The sequence below is a fragment of the Mixophyes fleayi genome, chromosome 6, assembly GCF_038048845.1.
Source record: "Mixophyes fleayi isolate aMixFle1 chromosome 6, aMixFle1.hap1, whole genome shotgun sequence".
In the NCBI taxonomy this organism is placed as follows: Eukaryota; Metazoa; Chordata; class Amphibia; order Anura; family Limnodynastidae; genus Mixophyes; species Mixophyes fleayi.
Window position 1 is genome coordinate 173038721 of NC_134407.1, and position 10829 is coordinate 173049549.

The following is a 10829-nucleotide window of genomic DNA, read 5'->3' on the forward strand; positions in this document are numbered from 1 at the left end:
TGAGCAACGGATCCATTGTTCAGCCCCCAAAGAACTGACAGTTAGGTGCAAGTATCTTAAGTAAGAGGACATGGGTATAGGACATCTGTCGTTATGCCAGTTGGGCAGAAGAAAGTAACTTCACTACATCTCCTACTCTAATGCCTAATCTTTACATATACCCTGTACCTAAAAAATATCATTATTCTATACATTCATCTTGAAAATTTACCAGACTCCCTCCAGCAAGGTTGTTTCTGTATAGGGATTATTATTAACTTATTTATATTGTGCAAGCATACTCTACTGCCCTCTGAACAAGACTGGCTATTGTCTGTCGATACCAAAGAGGGCCCAGCTCCCAAGTTGAGGATAAGTGCAAAAGACTGCAAAATGGTTCAGCCATAGTGCGACGGGAAAATGTGCTTAATGAGGCTATATGATCCAAGCACACAGCAATATTGGTTTGAGGTCAGAAGGTGGTTTTGAGCATAAAAGGAAAGTAAATTTAAGCTTTATGTAAATTATATAGAGTGGAGGTAACCGAATAAAACATTTTATGGATGTTAAAAGGTAGTTCAGGAATTTGATACACTTACCTAGATTGTTGTGTGTTAAAATAAATGCTGTAAGGTTTGGGGACTAGGAGAAAGTATTTTGTACAAGTCAGGTAATTGCAAAGTCCTGTAACCAGGAATGGCAGTAGGGAATAAGAGGATAAGAGACGAAGATCACAGGTAGCACAGAGTGATTGAGTTGGAGGTATTTTGAGCGTTAAGACATGTATGGTGCAGTTGTGTTAAAAACTTTATATGTTTGCAGAAGTATTTTATATTGGACTCTGATAAAAGTAGAGTAAACCAAAGTAGGGACTGTCAGAGCTGAGTGTCAGTAGAAGAGTAGATTGCAGCGTTGAAAGTCTAGTTAGGGAAAGACCAGCAAGAAGGTAATTGTAATACCAGAAATTATAAGTGTATAAATTTAAGTTTTTGCAGTGAGATACTTGCATTTTCTGAAGACGTGCTAGCAGTACATTTGTACTGGAAACTACTTAACAAACTGTGTTGATTTACAACAGATTATTGTGCAGATTGAAGTGCAAATATTACACCCCGCTAAGAACTTAAAGGAGAGTTCCATGAAGGATTTTTCCAATAAACTTTTCTCCCCACCTGTGGAACTAGAGAGGAATCCATGAGCTTCCCTTTGGGATAAAAAAGGACTCCCCTCATCATGAGCATCCCTTTAGGATAAATAAGAAGTCCCCTGCTTGTGAAAAATAATTACTTTCCCCATGAGCTTACCTTTTTGGATGAATAAAAAGTTCCCTGCCTGTGAGCGCGCCATTGGGACAAATAGATTCCTTCTCAGTGAGCTTCCCTTTTGGGATGAATAAGAAATTCCCTCTCCGTTAGCTTCCCATTGAGATGAATAAGAAGCTCCCTTTTTGTGAGCTTCCAATTGGTATGAATAAGTAGTTCTCAGCATCTCAGGTCAATTAAATTGTTTAATGGTTGCCTGGAGACCTTTACTGGCTCAAGGGGTGAACAGGTATTAGGCAGTCACTCATTATTGCTGTGATGGCTTGGCTGATTGATTTGTTGGGATTGGTCTCAGGTCGGTTTAAGGGTACCAGCTGCACATACTCGTTGCCACAGAGAGATTTTTTATGCTGTGGGCTGGTACCCCACTTGTTAAAGACCTTGTTAACCATTCTTATCTACCGTCTGCACTGACCATATTTTTTGCGACCCCTACTATTCTGTTTGCCACCAGCCCTGAATTTAGATTTGTACCTGACAATTTTGTATTGTATTTCTGTGCTATTTGTTACACCTTAGGTCACTTTTATAACTTAAAAGTTCTACCTCCAAAACTCTTATTTGCACCAGCTTCTAGCAAACCTATACTGCCTTACACGCAAGACGTGGGGGCAACAGAGTTCTGATGAGCACGTAGCGCTCTATGGAACATAGGCAGGGCCGCCGAGAAGGGGGAGGGGGGTACTAAAGGCCGGGCCCAGGCCCTCACTGCAGACGTTTGTTTTGTTTATTTAACTTTATTTTTTTTTAGTCTGTTTATCTATTTTATTTTTGCACAGGGGGGTGGAGGCATGCGAGTATACAAAAAGTCACATGACTGCAGTGCTGGCGGCTTACCTCCTCCGTTTGCACTGAATGTCAGGCGTGACATGATTGAGCGGCGCATAGAAGAGAGAAAACAGAAGGAAAGAAAAGATGAAAGAAGCCAATAAAAAAAGGTAAGTAAAAGAACGAAGGAAAGGCACAGCATGATGAGAGGGGAGGCGGGGAGAGAAAGGCACAGTGTGGTGATGAAGAAGAAGGGGGGAGGCGGGGAGAGAAAGGCACAGTGTGGTGATGAAGAAGAAGAGGGGAGGAGAAGAGAGAGAAAGGCACAGTGTGGTGATGAAGAAGTGGGGGGGGGGGGGAGTTGAGAGAGAAAGGCACAGTGTGGTGATGAAGAAGAAGGGGGGGGAGTTGAGAGAGAAAGGCACAGTGTGGTGATGAAGTAGGGGGGGGGGGGAGTTGAGAGAGAAAGGCACAGTGTGGTGATGAAGAAGAAGGGGGGGAGTTGAGAGAGAAAGGCACAGTGTGGTGATGAAGAAGAAGGGGGGAGTTGAGAGAGAAAGGCAGAGTGTGGTGATGAAGAAGAAGGAGGGGGGGGGGGGTTGAGAGAAAGGCACAGTGTGGTGATGAAGAAGAAGGGGGGGTTGATAGAGAAAGGCACAGTGTGATGATGAAGAAGAGGGGGGAGTAGCATGGCACAGAGTGATGAAGGGGTGGGGGAACAGCATGGCAGAGTGTGAAAAGGGGTAAAAGCAGCATGGCACAGGGTGACGCAGGGGTGCAGCAAGGCAGTGTGATGAAGGGGGGGGGGGGGAATATATTGAGCAGCGAATATTCCAGGAACCGGCACCCCCCTCGCCCCCCCGCCCCAGTACAAATGAAATATTGGCCAAACAATTCTCAGAAGGTTTAAAAAAAAATAAAAAATACACAATCGCCAAAGTACCACCAGCTTGCAGGGTGGATGCATAGCACCCATATTCAAACTGTATTTTATTATACAGTGTGGTATTCTTATACAACATTTTTGTACATGCTATGTATTACATGTATGCATATTTCAAAACTGACAAGAAGGAAAAGTGAAATGGCACCATGATAATCATGTGTTCCATTTATAGTTACCATTCTACCACACTATTACAACTGGGGGTAAATGTATCGGCGAATTTACAGGGGAAATTTAAAGCAGGAATGGCTTTCAAGGCATTGTTTTGCAAAACGATGGGGATATCCTTCGGCTGTCCTCGGCCATGGTCATCCAGTTTTCCAGCACTTTGTAACTAGGGACAAATCAGGGTTTTTCAGGTTAAAAGAAGTGCATTAGTCGCTATGCCCCTGGACCTCTTTCTTTGACCCCCACCTGCACAGCTGTAGCTGTCCCCACATATTTCCGGAGGTGACGATTCCCAAAATCTGGGGGGAAAAAAAAACCCCTCCACCTCTGGTGCATCATGAAATGTTGATACTCTATAGACTGGTGCTGGTCATTGTGGTAATAAATCACTGTGAAAGGGCAGAGCCTGTATTGCATTTTGTACTTTTTTAACCAATTGGACTGCAGCGTATCAAGACAGAAGACTTTTTTTTTTTAACCTACTGGATTACAGCTTTCAAGAAAAATTAAAGAAGATTTTATTTTATAATATACTGGGTTAATGAGGGGTTTGGAGGCACGGTCTGCCACTCTGGGGTCTCAATCTTGTCCCTCTTCATCCAGCACAGGGGGTATCTGACTTCTAGCAGGAATTGGGGCAAACATTTTTTTTTTGCAGCCCTCGCTTTTCCCTTAGAGGCCTGATCTCTGCACTGATCAGCCTAGGGCTAGTTTCTACTACAGAAAGACCACCTCTTACTGTTATAATGAAAGCCAGCCCAGGCTTTCTAGCGCTGGTTGAGGATTTTTTGGGTGGGCACGTTGCTCGATTTTTTAAAATTATCTATTTTTAAAAAGGTTTGCCTGCTGGGATGGCACGCGTCTGGGCTGTGGGGCTGGATATGTGCCATCTCGCGAAGAACTGCAAACCACCCACAAAAACCAGATGTTTCACTCACGTTTTAGCATGCCGTATGGCTAAAAAACAAACATGCGGTTTGGGTTTTTACACCACCACGTTTTTTTTTTTAAAACAAGTGCTTGTCAAGCTGTTGTCTTTGCCATAACTAATCATGATCAACTACTGAGGAGCAATTGTTTGTAAAGCCTGTAAATCTCCTGTGACCCTCATAGCTGCATCTTTATAACGCTTATATTCTTAAGTGATTTCAAAAACCCAAATAATGCCCATAAATCTGCAGGTATGCTAGGCTGGGGGTCAATAGCATGCAGGGAAGAGATAAGGGTGTGAGGGTGCTCTGTGGCATTGGGCTGCTGGGGCGAGAGGGGTTGGGCTAAGCTGGATGGGGAGATTTTGTTTGGATCTTCTTAGAACAATTGCTGTTGCTCCTACTATCCATCATTTATTTTTTATGCATTGTCAGCCATTTAGAACTACGATAATCCCACCATTAAAGGACTTCTGTGACCCTAGAACTCCATCTGTTTACTCTTATAATGCTAATTATTCCATGTGAATAACTACTGTAATCCTGACAGCTGGTTTTATGAACTTTTATGTGGGTACAGGCAGGCTGCTGTGCAAAGCTATTTTCTATAATGCTTCAAATGGGACATGTGAGCTGTGTGTAATGCTTTATTGGGGAAATAGGCTTGTTTATAATTAATAATTTTGCGGGGGTACGGACCGGAATGTAATCACTGTCCATATGCATGGCTCCCACTTATAAGAATTTTTGAATAGCTCGCAAATTTTAAAATGACAATATTGCCAACTACTGACTTTTGACCCCAGCTCTTAACTTCTAGATACATTTGTTGGTATATTCAACCATTCTAACCTAAATTATATCATCATCCACATGAAACTGCTGTAACGCTTCGCCCCAACTAGCTCAATGTGTCCTATGGAACAGTCCTACATCTGCTAGGGTCTGTAACTCTTCAGGCTGAGGGTCTGGGAATGCTCACACCTGCTTCCCTTCTGTGGCTCCCAACGGCACGTTGTCCCAAAAAAAGCCAACTCATCCCACAGTTTCCCTCTCCATGGCTATATGGGACTTATCTTCCAGGCTGCATGGTATCTCCCCACATCCCTTCCCATTAGTCCCCCTTTTCAACTCTCCAAAGTTTCCTCCAGGAATGCTCCATGCCTCGTTCCCTACCTGATACACTCGAGGAATACAGTTCTTAAATGACATCACCTGTAACACATTATTTCCCCAATTTGCCGACATTCAAGCGAAATTTGGTCTGCCTACACAGAACTTTTATCAATACTTACAAATTCGCGACCTCCACTCTAGCATCAAATCTCGCCTTACCTCTCGCCCACGCACAACCATCGAGGCATTGTGTCTGCGCCGAGCATCATCAGGTCTCATCTCCACTATCTATTCTGAATTAACCTCCCCTTCTGTTCCTCTTCGTAACCCTCACGAAATGGCATGGGCGCGGGACCTGGGCCACCCACTTGAAGATGAGGAATGGTCAGAAATAGGGGACAATGCCGGCCTCTAGTTCAATTTGTGTCCGAATAAAAAAAACGCATTTATAAACTCCTATCGATGGTATTACGTCCCTATACACCTCCATAAGATATTACCAGATTCCTCCAACAGATGTTGGCGTTTATGCTCTGGCGTAGGCTCATTTCTACACATATGGTGGGACTGCCCAAAATTGATCCCCTTTTGGCGTGAGGCTAAATCCCCGATAGAAACTGTGATTCAAATTTCCCCACCTCTTGATCCTAAAATTTTTCTTCTACCCCTTGGATTTCCCTCAGCCACTAGACACCAAAACAAACTAGCTCACCACATTATTTCTGCGGTCACATGTTAAATTGCCATTGAATGGAGGCAGGTCGCTTTATCATCGCTGTGACTAACAGGATCTGGCAAACTCACTGCATGGAGTACATGACCAGCATTATATGCAACTCCTCCAAAACCTTTAACAAAGTCTGGATGTCCTACTTCCAGTACCGCTCCCCATTTACTTAGGTCACACCCTCCTTCCATTCACCCCCCCTCCCCATTTATGCTTTCTACCCCCCTAACCCTGGGGTGGTCCCTGCCATACTACCCTTCTACAGACCTCTTTCATTTCCTATCTCTTTCTTTTGCTCTTCTTTTCTTTTTCTTGCTCGGTCTCTTTCATAATCTAAATAAAAAACTACCGATCGTTCTTTTTCCATATCTTGAATAGAATCTGACTTCTGTCCTTTCCGGGACACGGAGAGCTCTTCAACTAATGTACTCTATAGGATGTAAAATGTTCTTCGTTCTCACTGTGTATGTTATCTGACAGTCAATAAACATTTGTTCAAAAAAAACTGCTGTAACTCTGGCATCATCCATATAGAACTCCTCTAACATTTGTACCATCATGTACATAAATCTAGCTACTTTAAGAACATCCATATATAACATCCTATGACATTAAGGTTATCCATATATGACAGCAGTGGGCAATAGGCGGCCTGCAGCCCGTCGCACCCTCCTCTGTGGCCCTCCAAACAGCTGCTCCCGCTCTTTTCAGAACGGGGGCAGCCGACTTTTACGTCACGTGACCTCCTCTACATCCAGATTAGGAGGGAGTGCGCTGGGCTCTTCCACCTTCCTCTGTGCACACAGCTCTCCAGCTATTTCACATTGTCCATCACTGATCTATAACTCCTGCAATCCTAATGATATCCTCTATATAACTCCTGTAATCTTAAATACACTACTATACACTAAATACACTATACACTATAAATACACTATACACTAAATACACTACTTCTGCACAGAGCCGTAACTTAGAATTCTAGCACCTGGGGCGAGAAAGACAAATGCCGCCCCTCTAGCCCTCAATTTTAGCCAAATTAACCTAAAACATACCTAAATTGCGCCCCTCTTCATCGTTGCGCCCTGGGCGGTCGCCCCTATCGCACAGCCCTAGTTACGGCCCTGCTTCTGCAGCCCTAATTACAGCAGTTTAGATAGACTTAATGATATCACCTACATAACTCATGTATGCTTAATTATATCACCAATAACCTTAATAAAATCGTTCCTACGTCTTCTGTAACTGTAGCATGACTGATGTAACCCTAACACCAATATTATAAATCTTTACTCTAATGATCAGCAATATAACTACAATTTCCCTAATAGTATGCATTATTAGGAGCAGGTGATCGCAACCTTTAAATGGAAAGTTCACTTTTGTTGAACTTCCCCTCTTTAGCCTCACATGTGACACATTGGGGGTTCCCTCCCTTCCTCCATTTTCCCGGATGCGACAAACTGATCAGCATATGTGATCATAGGCAGAGGAGGGCTGGCAAAGTTTCGCCCAGGCGGCAAGATTCGACTCAGCAGACTAGTAGGAAAATTTTAAAGTAAAAAAATTCAGGGTGGCCCAGTGACCCAGCCCCAGGTAGCCCACTATGGGACTGCCCCCCCCCCTGCCCAGTCTGCTCCTGCTCACAGGACATGGAAACTAAATCCATGCACCCTGTTCTCACATAGCTCAATACAATACCCATTTGCTATAAGGGGGCTCAGATTACAATGAAGGAAAGTTCTACAAAAGTAAACTTTCCCCCTTCAAGAACCTCTATTGTCTACTTGTTTAAACAGGGACTATCTCAGTTGTAACAACAACAAAAGCCCAAAATACTGTCTCTCATCTTTCATTTAAATTTTTAAAGAAAAAAAATATACTAAACATATGAGTAAGGTTTAATTTCATATTAATTTGCATAATGTTTGGTAAAAGGGTAGAACTTATTCTGCACAGAAAGTCGTATTCCCATGCTGTTTGTATCTCATAATGACGCAAGATCACCAGGGGGTAGATGTATCAAGCTAAAAGTTTTCCGTCGGGTTTCAAAAGTGGAGATGTTGCCTATAGCAACCAATCAGATTCTAGTTGTCATTTTGTAGAATGCACTAAATAAATGATAGCTAGAATCTGATTGGTTTTTCAAACTCGCCGGAAAACTCTCAGCTTGATACATTTACCCCCTGATGTCACTGAATCCGAGGGAATTGCTAAGTTGCAGTCTCACAGGCACTTGTTCTGACAGGTATCCCTTAAACAGGTAACAATAACTGACATTAATTATCTTTAGACTCAAACTAGAAAACTGGATATAATAAAAATATTGTAACATAATAATGAGTACCACATCTCCTTAGGCAAATAAACATTAAATATAACAGTGGGTGGGCTTAGGAAGAGAACCTATGGAAGAATTGAATGCCTGTAAAAATATGGGTGGAGGAGGTCTGCAGTTTCAATGAAACAGATTAGCAGAAATGGAGAAACTGTATACAAAAGCTTAAAATGTGCAAGAAAGGGATGATCATATAGTGAAATAGATGTTAGTTTACAATACTTATGTATGCACATCTATTAAATTCAATTAACAGAATCATTACTTTATACACCTTGCATCTCTAAGCCAACCAAACATTAAAGTAGATCAACCACTATACACTCTGGGCAGCCATTTTAAAGGATGAACCAATATTCTGCTTATGAAGTCACTAGTAACTAGTGACATTACTGAGGCAAGTGGCATGAAATCATACTTGCTTACTCCCAAATTTTGGGGAATTCTCCCGGACTCCTGGAAGAGCAGAGAACCCTCTCAGAACCCGCCCTCTTCATCACTAAAGTGGAAGGAGTGCTTGATTAACGCAGTTGGTCATAGTGACTGACCCCTGCTGCACAGTGATGCAAATTGCAGTACTGCGTAGCAGACATTGGGCTGTGATGACGTCCTTAACTTCTCACCTGGACCTCCTCTCCAGGAGTGGGCCTACAAAACGTCAGCAAGTACATATGAAGTGCATTAAATTAATAAAAGGTATATGTCAGGATTGTTGGTTCAGAACACAATATGGCTACCTCCATTGTGTGTAGGCAAGGGGTTTACTTTAGTATCCTGAATTCTTCAACCATAGTCAATGAAAATGCTGTAATTCTGCATCGCCATGTTTCACTGAAGTTTCATTATAACCTTGCTATAACTATTTAACCTTACATATTCATCCATACAAACCTCAGCAACCATATTACTAATCAGAAGTAGAACACCTTATAATACTTCTCAATTACAATAGTCCTCATGGCCTTTCCTTGGATGCCGAAACCTATAAAAAAAACCTTTTAATTGAGAAATGTGTAAATAAGTCTTGGCTTTGCACCATTAAAACCCTAAAAAATATGCCACTCATCAGTGTTAATTCTAACTTCAGTACCACCAACTTTATCTCTGTCCACAGAGCATGTTAAGACTCAATTACATCATCCACATGATACACTGTAAGCCTGAAATAACCATAGGTCTGTGACATAACTTCCTGCAATATCCATACGAGTCCTATATAATTATTCATACACTAATCCTAATGCAACTCATCCATATAACCTTATGCCTGACATTAACACCGACACGTTTTTATCTAATTATAACAATGCAGCCCATGCAGGTCTTTGTAGACCCAATGCATAAACAAGCCGTAAACCCCTGCAAAATGCCACAATCTCTCCTAAATATTTACAATTAATACTGTCCTATTTAGGCAACATCCATTGTATAGATACAATTTAATAAACAGAATGGAGAATGACAACAATATTACAATAATGATTACATACATTAATAATTCATAATATTTTGACTCCAAAAACAGGTGTTACCTGCGTTCTTTGCAGTCTCTGAGCACCAAGGTGAGGTGACCCTACAGGAGCTGGGTGTCTCAGATATCCGTTGCCTCCCTCAGTGGTGCCTTTGGTCTCTTGCATTAGGTGTGTATCTTTGCAGAGGCTGACTCTGGTCTCTGCAAGTGATGTCTCTGGACTGTCTCGGTGGATGGATGCTCTTGCCTCTCTCAGTGCATGGATGTCTCTCCCGTCTCATCTGCTGTCTCTCTAAGGGGAGTGTCCAAGCCACATACATCAGGCAGCGGCTGTCACCTGTCTGCTAGTAGAGGATCGGCTACCTGGCTCACTCTGCACCGCTGTCCATCACCCGCTAACCTGATGTCTCTCCCTCTCCTTCTTGTAGTCTCTCCACCAACAACAACATTCAGTGACGTCACCCCCCAAGTCACGTGACCCGACAGCCTAAAAATAGTTTCTGTCGGTGGATGGGGCGTGCTTTGCAAATGAGGGGCGTGGCTACGGGAAGCCTGCATCTCTTTAAAGCAGCAGCCACCTCCCCAACAGCTCACCAGCATACAGGTTATTTATATGATCAGTGAACCTTGATGGATCTAGTTATTGTCACATTTGAATGCCTGGATTGTTACAAGCTGTTCACTTCATACTATTGTTCCTGGAATGTACTGTGTGTAATATAAATACACTAAAGAGTGGAACAGCTTTTGCAAATCCAAACATTCCAAATGTCACAATATTGTGACAATAACCATCCTGAACCATTACACCGTGATAATATTAAGCTTATGCTTTTCTCATTTAATGGCCAATTGCAATAGCCTGAGGTCAATAAGTTTTGTTAAAATTGTATTTTTCCCCCCTTTATTATGTTTTTAGAAATCATTTCACTAACAGAGAAGTAATTGCAATCATGAGCAATGCCACAGCAGAATATTATCACACGGACATTAAAATTGTGATGTTGTACATAAACAGAAAATGATATATATATATATATATATATATATATATATATATATATA

General features: G+C 42.1%; 1 protein-coding gene across 1 annotated transcript in view; it reads right to left on the reverse strand.

The window, feature by feature from the left end:
• HDAC5 (histone deacetylase 5) overlaps nt 1-10226 on the reverse strand; it is a 65380-nt gene extending 55154 nt beyond the window's left edge. Inside the window, exon 1 of the mRNA XM_075177253.1 lies at nt 9826-10226. The gene's annotated coding sequence lies outside the window, so the exon portion shown is untranslated. The remainder of the gene's footprint in view (nt 1-9825) is intronic.
• Between the last annotated feature and the right edge of the window lie 603 nt (nt 10227-10829).